Below are 14,224 nucleotides of genomic sequence, written 5' to 3'. Positions count from 1 at the left end.
TAGTCCTGCCTGATGTGACAGCGCCCAGTCTACACAGGACACGAACATCTCCACGCAGTGTACATTACAGTCCAGAAGGAGCATCACATCCATTTTGTCACTTGATGCGTGGAAACCCAGACCTGAGGCGGGAGGAGACTTGCTGGAGCCACACAGTGGGAAGGGAGACTCAAGGTCCCTGCGCGGAATTCAGCTGAGGCTCAGCAGACCCGCATCTCTACTGTTCAAAGCACAACATGACATCCTTGCAGAATCCTTTAAGGAGCTCAGATGCCTCCTTGGTTAGACTAAGGGCCTATCCAGTATTTCACAGATACATGCATCTGCCAGGTAGTGAGCACCTCAGGGGCACCTGGACACCTCAGACCAGGCCCTCAGGCATCATGGGGCCCCACTCTGCCCACCAGCCCCCATGAGAACTCAGGGGCTGCCTCCGTCCTGCACATCCAGAGGACTCAGGCCATCAAGATCCCCAGCGGTTCCCACACTCGAATTTTCTCATCAGGGTGGTGGGCTGGTCTTCACGCTGGAATAGAAGTCTCATTTAGGCACTCTTTCACTCATTCAAAACATTCTTAATTGGACTCCTTCTATGTGCCAGGCACCGTCCTAAGTGTTACAGATGCAACAGAGAACAAGAGCAATTCCTGTTTTCAAGGAACCCGCGGTGTGATAAGTGCCCAGGAGACTTCGTGGCCAATGACATGTGCCATAGGTGAGTGAGTGCAGGATGCCAGGGGAGTCTGCAGAAGGGCCTCCAGCCCCATCTGGAATCTGGGAAGGCTTCCCAGAGGAAGTGACATCTAAACAGAGAATTGAAGAGTGAATAATAGTCACGCAGAGAGAGAGAAAATGGGGAGGGGTGGGTTGTAGGCAGCAACCCTGCTACGGACTTTACAAGAAGCTCCTACACCCAGTCAGGAGTAGCCCAGCCCTGCAGAAAGGTGGCCCTCTGTGGACACACCATGGAGGCCATTGGGTGGTGACAGTCAGCACCCCCAGCTTTCTAGGTCTGAATGGGTCACAGCTGCGGAGGCCTTTGGCCCAGAGCCAGAAGGCTTGTCCCAGCAGACTGGTCTGGCTGGGAAAATCCCAATTCAACAACACAAGCAGCACACACCCACCCACGCCCCTGCGCCAGCACACCCTCCATAAATAGTCCCCGGATCTCGTGGGCCCCAGTGTGCCCACTAAGATGGGGGCTGAGCCCACAGAACATACATGTGGCTTATTTGCCAACCTGCCCATCCACTTCCTCACTACCCAGAGCACAGAAGCTGCTGTCTCCAGACCAAGCGAACCTTGCACACTTCTGACAGAGCTGGATTTGTTTTTCTTAATTGTAAATCTACTGTGGCCAAGGGAAAAGCCGCCCAACAATTGCACAACACGCTCGGTCTGCAGCTCTGAGCCGCAGGTACTCGTGCCATTAAATCTGTACAGAACTTTTCTGAAGTGGTTCTAATTCCTGCCTGGACCTCCAGGTGGACTTGGGTCAGGGAGTTCACCCTCCCTAACAAGAGGGCATGCCTGACTTGGGGGAGCTTTGTCCAAAGTACCCATGGTTGGGCCACTCCTGATTCCAGCTGAGGGGGGCTGCAGTACAGCCAGCGTGGACAGACTAAGAAAGAGCCACGAGTTCCGAGTGTGCACTCAAGCCTCTCCAGTCTTATTTTCTCCCAAACCTACACTGTCATGAATGGACGACTCTAAACTTAAACCACAGTGCAAAGCCTGCCTTTAACCCTGTGAAATTTTATCTTATTTTCAGCTCATCTTTTCAAGTGACCAGAGCCTCTGGAATTTAACAGCATTCCAGTTTTGCATCCTTAGCCAATCTGATGTACATACCAGGGCTTATAAAGCAGATGGTGGAATTGCTGGCATGGTTCAGGCAAAGCCTATTGAGAGACATCCAGTGGTCACGGTCATCCTATCACTCAAGGCCTTGGAGGCTGGGCCATCGGACCGTCGGCGGAGCCATCTAACTGTACCACTGCTCAGCTCCCATTGCAGAAGGGTCAGCCGCGGCCATAGCTCCTGCCCATAGGCCAGCCCAGCCAACCAAGAAAAGGAGCCAGGCCTGTCCCCTTCCACGTCCATCCACCCTCAGGAGCCCCATGGGCCACTCCCAGAAGGCATGGGTGGTGCCTCCTGGGGTCACAAACACTTTCCCTCCAAAGTAACTTCCACAAGCAACACCTCGCTCATCCTCACAATGTTTCTGGGAAACCAGTTGTGAGGGATATTTACAAGCAGAAAGAGGGAGGCACAGGTTTTTGGAAAGCTGCCAGGCTGGACTTCAAATGTAATCTTCGGAATCACGCACTGGCCCAGGTGGACAAATTTTTATAGTTTTAGTAAAGATGGGGTTTCACCATGTTGGCCAGACTGGTCCCAAACTCCTGACCTCAGGTGATCTGCCCGTCTTGGCCTCACAAAGTGCTGGGATTACAGGTATGAGCCACTGCACCCGACCACAAATATTTTTAATGACACAGGAAATGAATGATATGGTCTTAAGTGGAAAGAAAAAGCGAGACCTGAAACGAATACATAGCATGACTCAATTACAGCATGGGTCTGTCCGCCTCGCTGTAAATGAATACTGACCAGAAGAAATGGACCCATATGTCTGCTATGATGATCTCTGAATTGTAGGATTATGCATTATAATTGTTTCTGTATTTTCCACATTTTCTACCATGAGGATTTAACATCTATAACCCACTCAGGTGCCCAGCAAACAGCAGCCTCTCTCCAGTCCCTCCCCAAAACATGCAATGTGGCCATGGACTGAATGGCCGTGCCCTCTCCTCAAATGTCTACACAGATGCCCTAACCCCGAAGGTGATGGTGGTAGGAGGTGGGGCCTTTGGAAAGTAATTAGGTTGCAGTGAGGTCAGGAGAGTGAGGTCCCATGATGGTATTAGTGTCCTTGTAAGAGGAGTGACTAGAACTTGCTCTCATTCCACAGGAGGACACAGAGAAAAAAGCCACCTGCAAAGTAGGAAGAGCTCTCCTCAGAACCTGACCATGTGGATGCCCTGATCTAGACCTCCCGCCTCCAGAGCTGAGCATGTGTCTGCGTTTAGGCGGCCCAGTCCATGGAGCTTTGTTATGGCAGCAGGCGAGGGCTTGCAAGTACCCTCCTTTATCGGGACAGGAAGTAAAACTAACAGCTGCAACCAAATCTCTCTGGCCCTGCACAAGCCTTGAAAATGTTAACTGTATGTGCAAATGAGTCCCGCACTTCCCTTCAAAGCAGTCAAAAAAAAAAAAAAAAAAAAAAAAAAAAAAACCGAAAACATGAAACCACCTTTCTCTACTTTTTCTTGGGCAAGGTAGCTGCAGAGTCCTGACTCTGGAAGATGGCAGAGAATTCAGATGCTGGCACCATCCTTAGGTTCCCACCATGTCCTAAACCCCATCAAGAACCTTAAACCCAGACAAGTTACCCTAGAAGAGCCAGTGTCATCCCGTCCTCCAATGTCCAGCCTGTCTTGAGGTCACAGGGCTAGAAATTACCACCTTGGTCAGTTAAGACCTTCAGTCCAAAGTCAAAACGCCTCCCTACCTCATCCGTGCCCTCAACCAGCATCTTCGCCACCTCCAACCCTCCTTCCTTGCACTCCCTTCAGCCCTCACCATGCCTGCCCCGTCCCCTCGGTGGCTTGCCACCCTTGAATGTCCTGTCCTGTGCCTGGCCCCCCTCGGTGGCTCGCCACCCTGCAGTGATTCTGGATGTTCCTTTATGTTTCTGTGTTCTCTGTCCACACTGGACTCAGTTCCTCAACAGAACACCCTCATAACGCTTTGTATCTCGGTGCCCAGCCAGGGGCTGCCCTCAGAGTGGATGCTCAGCCAGGACTGCTCAGGAGGTGCCAGTGCGGGGAGGTGGGCAGGACACGGGAGCCAGGGGGAGGAGGGGGCTGCCAAGAGACAGCAGGGGGCTTCAGAGGTGGCAGGGGCCCTGTCCACAGAGGGTGGAAGAGTGTGTGCGGGCAGACAGTGCGTGAAAGGATGGGGATGGGGGTGTGGTCGTGACACTCAGATGGCAGTAGGTGGGCACAGCAGGTGCCCATGGTGAGTGAGAGTTGATGACTGCACCAGTGTCCACCGGTGTCCACAGAGTTGAGAAGCTGGCAGAATGCCAGTTACATTGGCAAGCACTGTCCAGACACCTGTCCAGGTAAAGCGCTGCTGGTGTAAAGCAATGGAAAAGTACAGTCGGGGCCTGGCTCGGGGGCAAAGGTGTGTTTGCTGGGGCTCCGCTCAGCTGCCTTCTACCTGCCATTCGAGGTGGTACGACCTGCGTGGCACCTCTCAACAGCGCTTTCTAGAGGGATGCAGCCTCAGCACTGAACAGCAGGGTGTTCGTTAAAGAAGTTAGGGTGCACATCCAGGGACAGAGTGCTGCCTTCAAGTTTGGGCCACAAGGGATGATTTTAATAACATGGGACAACATATCTGATTAATTATTATATTAAACAGGTTACAATACAGTATGTAAAAATACTCAGTTTATGGCAAACAAATAAAATAAGCATTTTGTGATAGTCAAGAGATATAAAGGCTGGGCACAGTGGCTCACACCTGTTATCCCAACACTTTGGGAGGCCGAGATGGGCAGATCACTTGAGGTCAGGAGTTCAAGACCAGGCTGGCTAACATGGTAAAACCCCGTCTCTACTAAAAATATAAAAATTAACCAGGTGTGGTGATGCACACTTGTAATCCCAGCTACTTGGAAGGCCGAGGCGGGAGGATTTCTTCAGTCTCAGAAAGAAAAAAAAAAAAAAAAGGATTTTTTTTTTTTTGTAAAGTCAAGTTTATTAAGGTGTACTTTACACACAATAAAATTCATCCTTTGTAGGTGTACAGGTCACTAAGTTTTGATAAATGTGTAACCACCAACATAACAATTTCAGCACAAGACTGAGATCATTTAAAATTATGTTAATAAATGGCTATGGCTAACGTGTTAGTCTGTTTGCATTACTACAAAGGAATACCTGAGACTGGGGAATTTATAAAGAAAAGCGTCTTAATTGGCTCACAGTTCTGCAGCCTGTACAGGAAGGGCGGTGCCAGCATCTGCTTCTGGTGGAGCTTACGATCATGGTGGGAGGCGATGGGGAGCCAACATGTCACGTGGCAAGAGCGAGAACAAAAGAATAGGGAGGTGACACACTCTTTTAATTGACCACATTTCTCACTCATCACCAAGGGGATGGCCCAAGCCATTCATAAGGAATCTGCCCCCTCCCCTGATCCAATCACCTCCCACCAGGCCCCTCCTGCAACGCTGGGGACCACATTTCAACATGGACTTGGAGGGGACATGCATCCAAACCACATCAGCTAATATAATTTATTGTCTCCGCAGCTACTCTCTTGAATTATTTCACGAATTTGAGAGTTTGTCAGTCGATTCCTTCAGGCAGTATGGGAGCCAGCACCTGCTGAGTGCCTCCACGCGTAAGGGGCTATCACAGGGCTGCGTTTGGTTTCACTTCTTCCTCCAACTCTCAGAGAAAGGCATGATCCCTGTCCCTGTTGCATAGTGAGGAAACTAAGTCTGGAAGTTAAGCACCCTGTCCCAGGTCACACAGCTGCTAAGAGGATGATCTGGGGCTCAAATCGATGTCAATTCTGACTTCAGAGTTTATGTTATCTCAACACACCACACTGCAAACAACATCACCGTAATTTGTGTTCTTGGCTAACCGCTTTTCTTCGAGCTTCCTAAAGGACATGAAATGGGAGTGGTGGTCATACCTGTGCCCCCTGGCCCCCCTCCCCCATGGCTCTGATGCACAGGGAGCTGTTGCTCCATAGCTGAGGGCCCCAGGAAAGCCCCGAGGCCCGGGAGGGGCCACTGAGTGTTCAGGTGGCAGAGGCTCCTTCGTCAGCCCTGTCCTGCCTGGTGAATTCTAGGGAAGAACAAAGTGTTGCTAAATGGAAAAAAAACAAAACACAAAAACAGGTTGTAAAATAGTAGATAAGGAATGATCTCACTTACAGAATTATATCTATAGGAATATGCATCCAGCCAGGGCCTGCTGGGGCAGGGCATGCTGTACTCCAAAATGTTACCTCTCCCAACGGGACTGTGAGTAGAAATGCTTTCCTCCCCTTCCCCACCTCTTTTCTGTGACTTTCTAGTATTTCTTCCCTAAAGACAGCTGACTATGGGAGAAGTCTTCAACTCCCCTCCAGGCTCCCAGCTGCCTGCCAAGGCCTACTCCTCTGCGGCTGGCCCAGGGAATTCTTCCGTGACACGGCCCACCGCCCGTCTCTTCCTCCTTCTGTCCAGTCAGTATTTTAAGGCACCTATTCTCTGGGTGAATAAGGACAAGTGGTCTGGTCCCACGGAGTCCTCCACTCTGGTGGAGGACATGTCCACAGCCAACATCAGCCAACAACAATCAACAAAAAAGATGACGTCAGGCAGGGCTGCGGCTGAAAGGCAGTGATTAGGGTGCCTCCTCTACGCCATGGGGTGGAACTGCTGCCTCTGCTCTGAGTCCCCCCTGCTGGTGCCAACTCAATCCCAGGCCCTTTCCAAGAAGCCTTCTCAGAACCACATGCTGTATTTGAATTAAATACACCTGTGTCCGTCTCCCTGCATTTCTGGAGGGCAAGGTCTGGCTCCACCGCACCTCTTGCCCTGTCCCCCTCACGGGCCCCCTTGCCCTCCACCGCACCTCTTGCCCTGTCCCCTGCTGGACCGTCAGCTCCCTGAGGGCTGGCTCGGTCTCCTTGCATCCTGAAGAGGAACGGCTGCCACTGTAATCCTTAAAGACCACAGCAAAAACAAGAATGGTCAACATGAAATCTTGTAACGCAGGTGCCAATACTGCTACAAAACCACCAAAAGACCAGAAGGCTACACACCACTGTGTGACAGCGTGAGAAGGTGACCATCAGTGACTTTTTTTTTTGCCCTGTATTTTGACAATTTTCTGATATGTTCTTACGTAACTCTTATAATTAAAATAAGTGTTTCATGCAGCCCGTTGTCCCCAGGGCTCTGGTGTTCTGTCCCACTGACCTCCAGGAGGACTCAGCTGAGACTGGGGATTCGAGACAGGGGACTTAGAACGCCCTGAAGGAAGGAGCCTGCAGCACCTGGAGCACTTCAGGCAGCAGAAGCCACAGCCGCTGCCTGTGGGGAAGCAGGTGGGCCGGGCCAGGCCACCCGAGCTCCAGGGCCAGTCAGCCATGAGACTAGGGGACTGAGGACTTGGCCAGGATGGACTTTCCTAGAGGCCCAAGGGATAAAAACAGATCTCATGGCCAGGCGTGGTGGCCCACACCTGTAATCCCAGCACTTTGGGAGGCCGAGGCGGGTGGATCACGAGATCAGGAGATCGAGAACATCCTGGCTAACACAGTGAAACCCCGTCTCTACTAAAAATGCAAAAAATTAGCTGGGCGTGGCGGCGGGCGCCTGTAGTCCTAGCTACTTGGGAGGCTGAGGCAGGAGAATGGCAGGAACCCGGGAGGCGGAGCTTGCAGTGAGCCGAGATGGCACTCCAGCCTGGGCGACTGAGCGAGACTCCGTCTCAAAAACAAAAAAACAAAAACAAAAACAAAAACAAAAAAAACAGACCTCATGACCCAAATGCATCATAAAGTCAACCCCGCAGGAGCCCCTGTGATGGCCGGGTTGTCTCGCCCAGAAGTTCCCAAGGGCCCAGAGTTCCAAAGATTTGACCTCGATAAGATCCCTTGGGGCTAAAGTGGACAGGTTTCAGTGTCGGGGCTGAGTCTCCCACTGCATGAAGACGGAATAAACCTCTGGGGGTGGTGCTGGTGGCGTGGGCTGGGCCGCTGTGGGGGACCTGTCTGGTTCCAGAAGGCTGAGGACCAGGTGAGAGGGGGCAGCTGCTTGAGGCTGGACGGTGGAGGCTGAGGGACCCCAGCACCTCAAGAATAGAGAAGCCTTTCATTCTTTCCTTAGAATTCTGAAACTTTAAAAAACAAAACAAAACAAAACAAAACCTCAGCCCAGGGGACAATGTGTCTGATATCATCTATCCTGAGATCTGCTCAGCACCCAATCTCCAGTTTCTAGGAACATCTCTGTCAGTCATCACTTTCAATGACTTTAAATTTTAATTTTTCTATTATCGAGTCAGATGATCTGATGACGCCGATGCTTCCGGGCCTCTGTGACCCCCTCATGTCTCACTCATGGAGAAGCAGCATGCCATCATGAACTGGGACTTGCTGGGGGTCCAGGCCCTGCCCCTCCCTCTGCTCCAAGCCTCAGTTTCCCCATCTGCCTCTCATCCCAAGCAGGGGATCTTACCACCTCCCTCGCCTCCGAGTCCCACTGGCCCAAATGCTGGCCCAAAGCCACTCTCCTTCCCAGAGCATCCTCTCCCTCTTCTTGGCCCATGTAGTTACAGAAACCCAACTCATCCCTCCTGCTGCTCCAGGAAAACCCCAGCCCTGGGTCGCAGCTCTCAGGCTGTTGCTCTCACCCGCCCTGCACAGCTGTGTGGCTGAGCCTCAGAACGCTACCCAGGGCTCAGGCCAGCTTGGAGGAGAGCCAGGCAGTGCCTGTGTGTGAGGCTCCCTCTCTCGGGTCCCTTGTAGGGCTGATCCCTCCCTCTGGGGGCGGGAGGGCTGAAGTCATGGAGGCCAGAAGAGGGGCTTTAGAGGCAGGAGGGGGGGCCACAGTCCGGGACCCAGAGCCTGGTCACCTTCTCCAGAACTGGCCACAGTTTTTGGGCCAGGGAGTTGGCTCCTTACACACCCACAGGCTCCAGATCCTGTCCTTGGGGCAGGGACCAGGAGCAGCTGTCACTGTCTCCACAGGTGACGCCCTTTTGAGCAGCAGCACAGGTGTGCTCTGGCCGTGGCTGACAGAGAGCGTTGGGACCCACGCCACCCTCCGGGCGGGGAGGAAGAGCTCTCCAGGCTGATCTCAGCTGTTACGGGAAGGCTGCGGCTGGGCCCTGCCTTGGTGACGCCACTTGCCCCACTGTGTCACAGTCATATGCTCGCCTGTCTGCCTCCCCGATCCCACTGGGAGCTCCTGGGGGGATTATGCCTTACCCATCAATGTGTCCACTGCGTTGGGCACAGTATCCAGGACATAATAGGTGCTTTGTAATTGACAGAAGGCATGGAGTGGGTGTTCCATACACACCTATGACTCAAGCGGGGCCCCCATGAGGCTTCTCCCACCGACATCCCTCCCCCCCTACCTTAGACGCACAGCCCAGGGCACCATCCAGCTTCCTCGCCATGGCTCAGGACCTGGAGATGTGATTTTTCTGATCTTTAGCCCCAGTTGAGGAATGACCAGAAATAAAGCAACACTAAAACCGGGCCAGATGGTGAAAAGCGCTGGACTGATACATATTCGCTGTGTACCCAACGTGTAAGCAACATGTTTGGCTTTCAGATAAGACAAAGGCGACCATTGTGTGTATTCCTTCATCTGCAAAAATAATCAGGGCAAACAAAAGAAAGGATGTGAAACACCCTCTCAGAAGGAGAGAAACATCCGAGGCGCCGGTGGGCCTGGAGGAGGAAGCTGGGCCCGCTGGCTTAAGGCTCCTGCACAGAGCCAAGCCCTGACCGAAGCCAGTGAGCAGCAGAAAACCTCCCGGACAAAGCCAGACCTCCCGAAGGACCCACATCCCTCCCTGTCCTCCATGGCAGTGAGATTCCCGGAGCACACCAGGCCCAGGGACCTTTCCGGGCAGGCCCAGGTCCAGCGCCTGGCTGACGCTCAGGTGGCCTCCTCTACGAGGTGAATGGGGAATCTTAGAAGGAGGAGGAGTCTGGAATGGAAGGCAAGGGGAAGGCTACCCTGGGAACAAAGGCAACAGTGTTGACTGGCATCAGGGAGACAGACATGGTGTCTCCAAATCGTCCACTCTTCCCACTGACTGACCCCTCACTGCAACAGGACACAGGGCTCTACAGCTCTACAGGACCCCCAGGTCACAGTCAAGGCAGCGCCACACTGGGGGCTTCCTTCCCAGGTGGGGCTATCCAGTCAGAGACCACCCCACCCCATCCCATCCCCTGGGCCTGCACCTGGGGCCTCAATGCCCAGGTGAAACTCTGCTTTCAGAGGACACAGAGAAGCACAAGGTGAACAGGGTGGATGATTTAGGAAAAGCTCTTCTTGGAGGAGAGCCAGAAAAGGATCAAAGACAGGGGGCAGGTGTGGACAGAAGCCTGGCTTGTCCACTCGGTTCTGGGGGCACAGTCACCTCCAAGGAGATGATGTATAGTCCCACTGGCTTTCCCCTCCAACCCCAGCGGCCAGCCAGACCCACTGACGCAAACCGCAAATGACAGAAGGCATGGAGTGGGTGTTCCATACACTCCTATGACTCAAGCGGGGCCCCCATGAGGGCCACACAAACCACATGCCACCCCAAACCCACCCTGCCTGGCCCCAGGGTTCCACCTCTGCCGCCCCAGGCCCTGGTAACACCCACCTGCCCACTGGCCTCCTCTGTTTGCTAGCTCCATGCCAGGTCACTGGACCCTGCAGCCTGGAGGTGCCAGCTCTGCCTCGGATCCCACAGGTGAAGGCGGCTGCCCCGTCACACATCCAATTCTGTGACAACCTTAGATGGGCCCCCTTAGCTTGAAGATGAGGAAACTGAGCCCCGCAGGGATGAAGGACAGCCAAAAGCTGGTGGAAAAGTTAGAAATTGAGCCCAAGTCCTCCCAGAACGCTGTTGCTACCTGAGAGCCCCCAAGACCCCCAGAAGCAGGGCGCCACATCTTTGGGATTTTTCAACAGCTGGTACACCTATATGGGTGGCTCCGAAACAAACCCTTGGCAGGCTCCTGTGCCCTACAAAAGGCCCAGCAGTGGCCCCATCATCTGGAGTCTGCCCTATGTGCCTTGGCATCATGGGCAGCCTTGCCTGAGGGCCAGCTTACAGCCACTGCTCAGTTCCCACGTGTTGGACCCTGCTCTTGGGGTCAGACAAAGCAGCTGGCTCTTGGTCAGCCCCTCCTCTGCTCCTTGGAGCCTCTTCCTACCTGCATCCAACTAAGTGTTCCCCAGACAGCCAGCAGGATCTCCACATGAGGGTTTAGGGCTTGTATGGGTTGGAACAAAACAGGCCAGTGTCAAGCCAGCCTGGAAATCCTAACCCCAAAGTCTTCCCCACTGCCAAGTCCCAAGCATGCACCTGCAGGCAGGCATGGGCGAGCACAGGCTGCTTCTCTGTGCCCCCGCAACATACACAGGTGTCCCACTTGCTCCACGACTGATGGGAATTCGACTGGAAGAAGATAAAAGCAGAGGCGATTTGGGGAATGGGAAAGGAGCCACTACTGAAGGGAAGGAGAAATGCAGGAAGGAGAGTGGAAAGAGGGTGCACAGATTAGCCAGGCATCCCCAGGCATACAAAGGAATGTGGAGACTCCACTTGGGCAGAAGGCCAAGGCCAAATACAGTATCTGTGTGCCTGCCACTCCTGAGGCCTAACCCAGCACATTTCTTGAAGATAAGTGGGCCAGGTAGGCGCCTGCACATTGAGATAAGGGCTAAGTATAGAAGGGGAAAGTTGTTTTTTCCAAAACGTTAAGAAGCACATTTCAAGGAGTAAGGAGGTCTCAAGGACACACTGCGGGCAGCCTAATGAGGCCAGAGCCTTTTCCTTTTTCAAAATTACAAGCTGAACTTCTTAATGTGCAACCAATTCGGGCCTGGTTGAATCTATGCCTCCTTTCAGCTCAATTTCAGCTTTCCCTAGTGGATCCAAACACAGCATATTCATTATTATTTGATTAATAAGGACAGTTTCCAATGGACAAAGTTAGCTGGCTTCACCACCACCTCCTCCAAGAAGGCCTCAGGGATCCCCTCTCAGTTCTCTGCTACATTTAGGCTGCCCCTGAGCCCTATCAGAGCCCACCTCCCTCTGCCTGGAGCCCTTGCTGCTGTTGAACTTGCTCCTGCCTGGGACAGGTGCTCGCGAATGCTGTCAAACGGGCCTGAGCTATGAGACAGCCAGGAAGTCAGGGCTCCAGCCCCACCAAGTGTCAACATCCACCTTGATCCAGCCTCCCAGGCCTGCAAGTACTATGGACTCGGAGGCAGACATTCCTGTAGGGCCTCTATAGATTCTGCAGATGCGCGAGGCCAGGGAAAATCCCGAGAGAATTCCTCAAGGGCTGGAGGAAAATCTAACTAGCCACATGGCTGCGGAAGCCGTCACAACCCCTTACAAGGGATATGTGAGCCCTGAGGTCAACAACCGCTAAGAGGCAAGATCAGGGCACAGAAATCAGGCCACGGGCATTATGTGACTCACACGGCAGGACTCAATGGCCCTCTGCTCCCCCCACCACACAGCTGGAGGGGAATCCTTGTGTTGCTGCAGCCACCCCGGCACACGGTTTTCAGCCTGAGAGGGCTTGTCGATGTGATGGGCAGGTTCCAGCGCGAAGGTGGCCGGCCTGAGGCGACTGTGAGTCCTCAGGCTTCCCCCAGTCACGGGGCGATGCCATCGGCTGCCACCAGCTTGGGAGATGTGCTTTTGGGAAAATCAAGTCACCACAGCATTCCCCTGCAGTCTCTCCCCACTCGGTTTAGATGTTCGCGGAGAAAACGAAGCCAGTTACGGCAATGACTTTCAACAGATACAATCAAATAATCTATTCCTGGATTCTGCAAGTACTGAAATGTCGGTAATTCAATTCCTGAAATGCCATTTTGGAGCTGCCGGAGCAGGCTGCGGAGAAAGCTCAGTAAACACACACATCAGTTCAAGCCCAAACACACACCCACTGACCTTGAGCCCCGGTGCCCGGCGCTGTGCTGAGAGGCCGGCTCCCCAAGGGCGGTCACCACCAGACAGGGCCTGGGGAATGGGCGGTCCAGGAGGGAGGCAGCGGCGACCGTGAATAAATATTGACAATGCTGCAGGAGGCGTGCTGCTGCGAAAATGTGGACGAACTGTACTGAGCTCGAGGAAAGAGTACTCAGTGTGTCTGGGGGAGTCAGAAGGCTCCCAAAGTGGGTTCGACTTACTGTGTGATTAAAAGCCAGGTCAGGGCTGGGAGCTGGGGAAACACAGAGTTGGGAACCACCCTGCCCTCAAGGAGCTCTGGCCTAGTGAATGCAGACACACGTGTGCTGACACGCACACACACCTGCACACACCTACACACATGCATGCACACACATGCACAAACCTACACACACTGCACATGCACACCTATGCATGCATATGTGCACACACATGCACACACCTATATATGTGTATGTGCATATGCACACACAGGCACACACCTACACATGTGTGTATGAACACACATGGAAAGCCCTGGAACTGATGTCACCATGTGCATACACATCTACAATGCACATGTACACACATACACACCTACACACGTATATACACACATGCACACACATGCACACACCTATACACACATCTGCACACACCTACACATGCATATGGGCACACACGCACATACACACATGCAAGCCCACAGGAACACAGTCCCAGGGCAGGCAGGGTACGGGTCACATGAGGAATCCTGAACACCCCACACTGCCTGGGGATCCAGGGCCAGGGCGTGGCCCCAGGGACTGCTCAGCAGTAGAGGCTGCTCATCTCCGAAGCTCCGTCACCCTCCACTGCAGCACAGGGCTCACGCTGACATCAGTTCCAAGGCTTTCCATGCGAGTGTGGGTCATGGGACTGTGATACGGGACAAGGGCTTTTCTGGCACTTTCGACAAATTTTTGCTAGGAAGCCTAAAATTTACATCTTCGCTAGGAAGCATAAAATTTACATCTAAACCAACTCGTGGGATGACAGTGATTGTTGCTGCTATTATGATTTTGCTTTACATATTATTATACTTTCTGAAATGTATGAATTGGAGATTAAAATTTTAGTTGAGCCCAGGAGTTTAAGACCAGTCTGGGCAACATGGCAACATCCCATCTCCACAAAAAATTAGCCATGCGTGGTGGCGCACACCTGTAGTCCCAGCTATTCGGGATGGTGAGGTGGGAGGATCACTTGAGCCTGGGAGTTTGAGGTTGCAGTGAGCTATGATCAAGCTTGCACTCTAGCCTGGGGGACAGAGCAAGACTCTATCTCAAAACAACAACAACAACAAAATCCCCCCTTAAAACCACACTACCATCTGCCCATCATCCGTATATTAAATATCTAACTGTAAAAATTCTCAGCCTATTTTGAGAGACGAA

General features: G+C 52.9%; 1 protein-coding gene across 3 annotated transcripts in view; it reads right to left on the bottom strand.

Annotated features, from left to right (window-relative positions):
- The window catches only part of HPCAL1 (hippocalcin like 1), a 123,010-nt gene that overhangs the window by 43,672 nt on the left and 65,114 nt on the right, over positions 1-14,224 (bottom strand). The window contains exon 1 of one of the 3 annotated variants that reach the window (XM_009183674.4): positions 12,792-12,952. The exons of the other annotated variants lie outside the window; for them this stretch is intronic. The gene's annotated coding sequence lies outside the window, so the exon portion shown is untranslated. Of the gene's footprint in view, positions 1-12,791; positions 12,953-14,224 lie in introns of those variants that run through there. 3 annotated transcript variants of the gene reach the window in all.

The sequence above is a fragment of the Papio anubis genome, chromosome 14 (assembly GCF_008728515.1).
Source record: "Papio anubis isolate 15944 chromosome 14, Panubis1.0, whole genome shotgun sequence".
NCBI lineage: Eukaryota > Metazoa > Chordata > Mammalia > Primates > Cercopithecidae > Papio > Papio anubis.
This window is presented reverse-complemented; position numbering and strand designations above follow the sequence as displayed.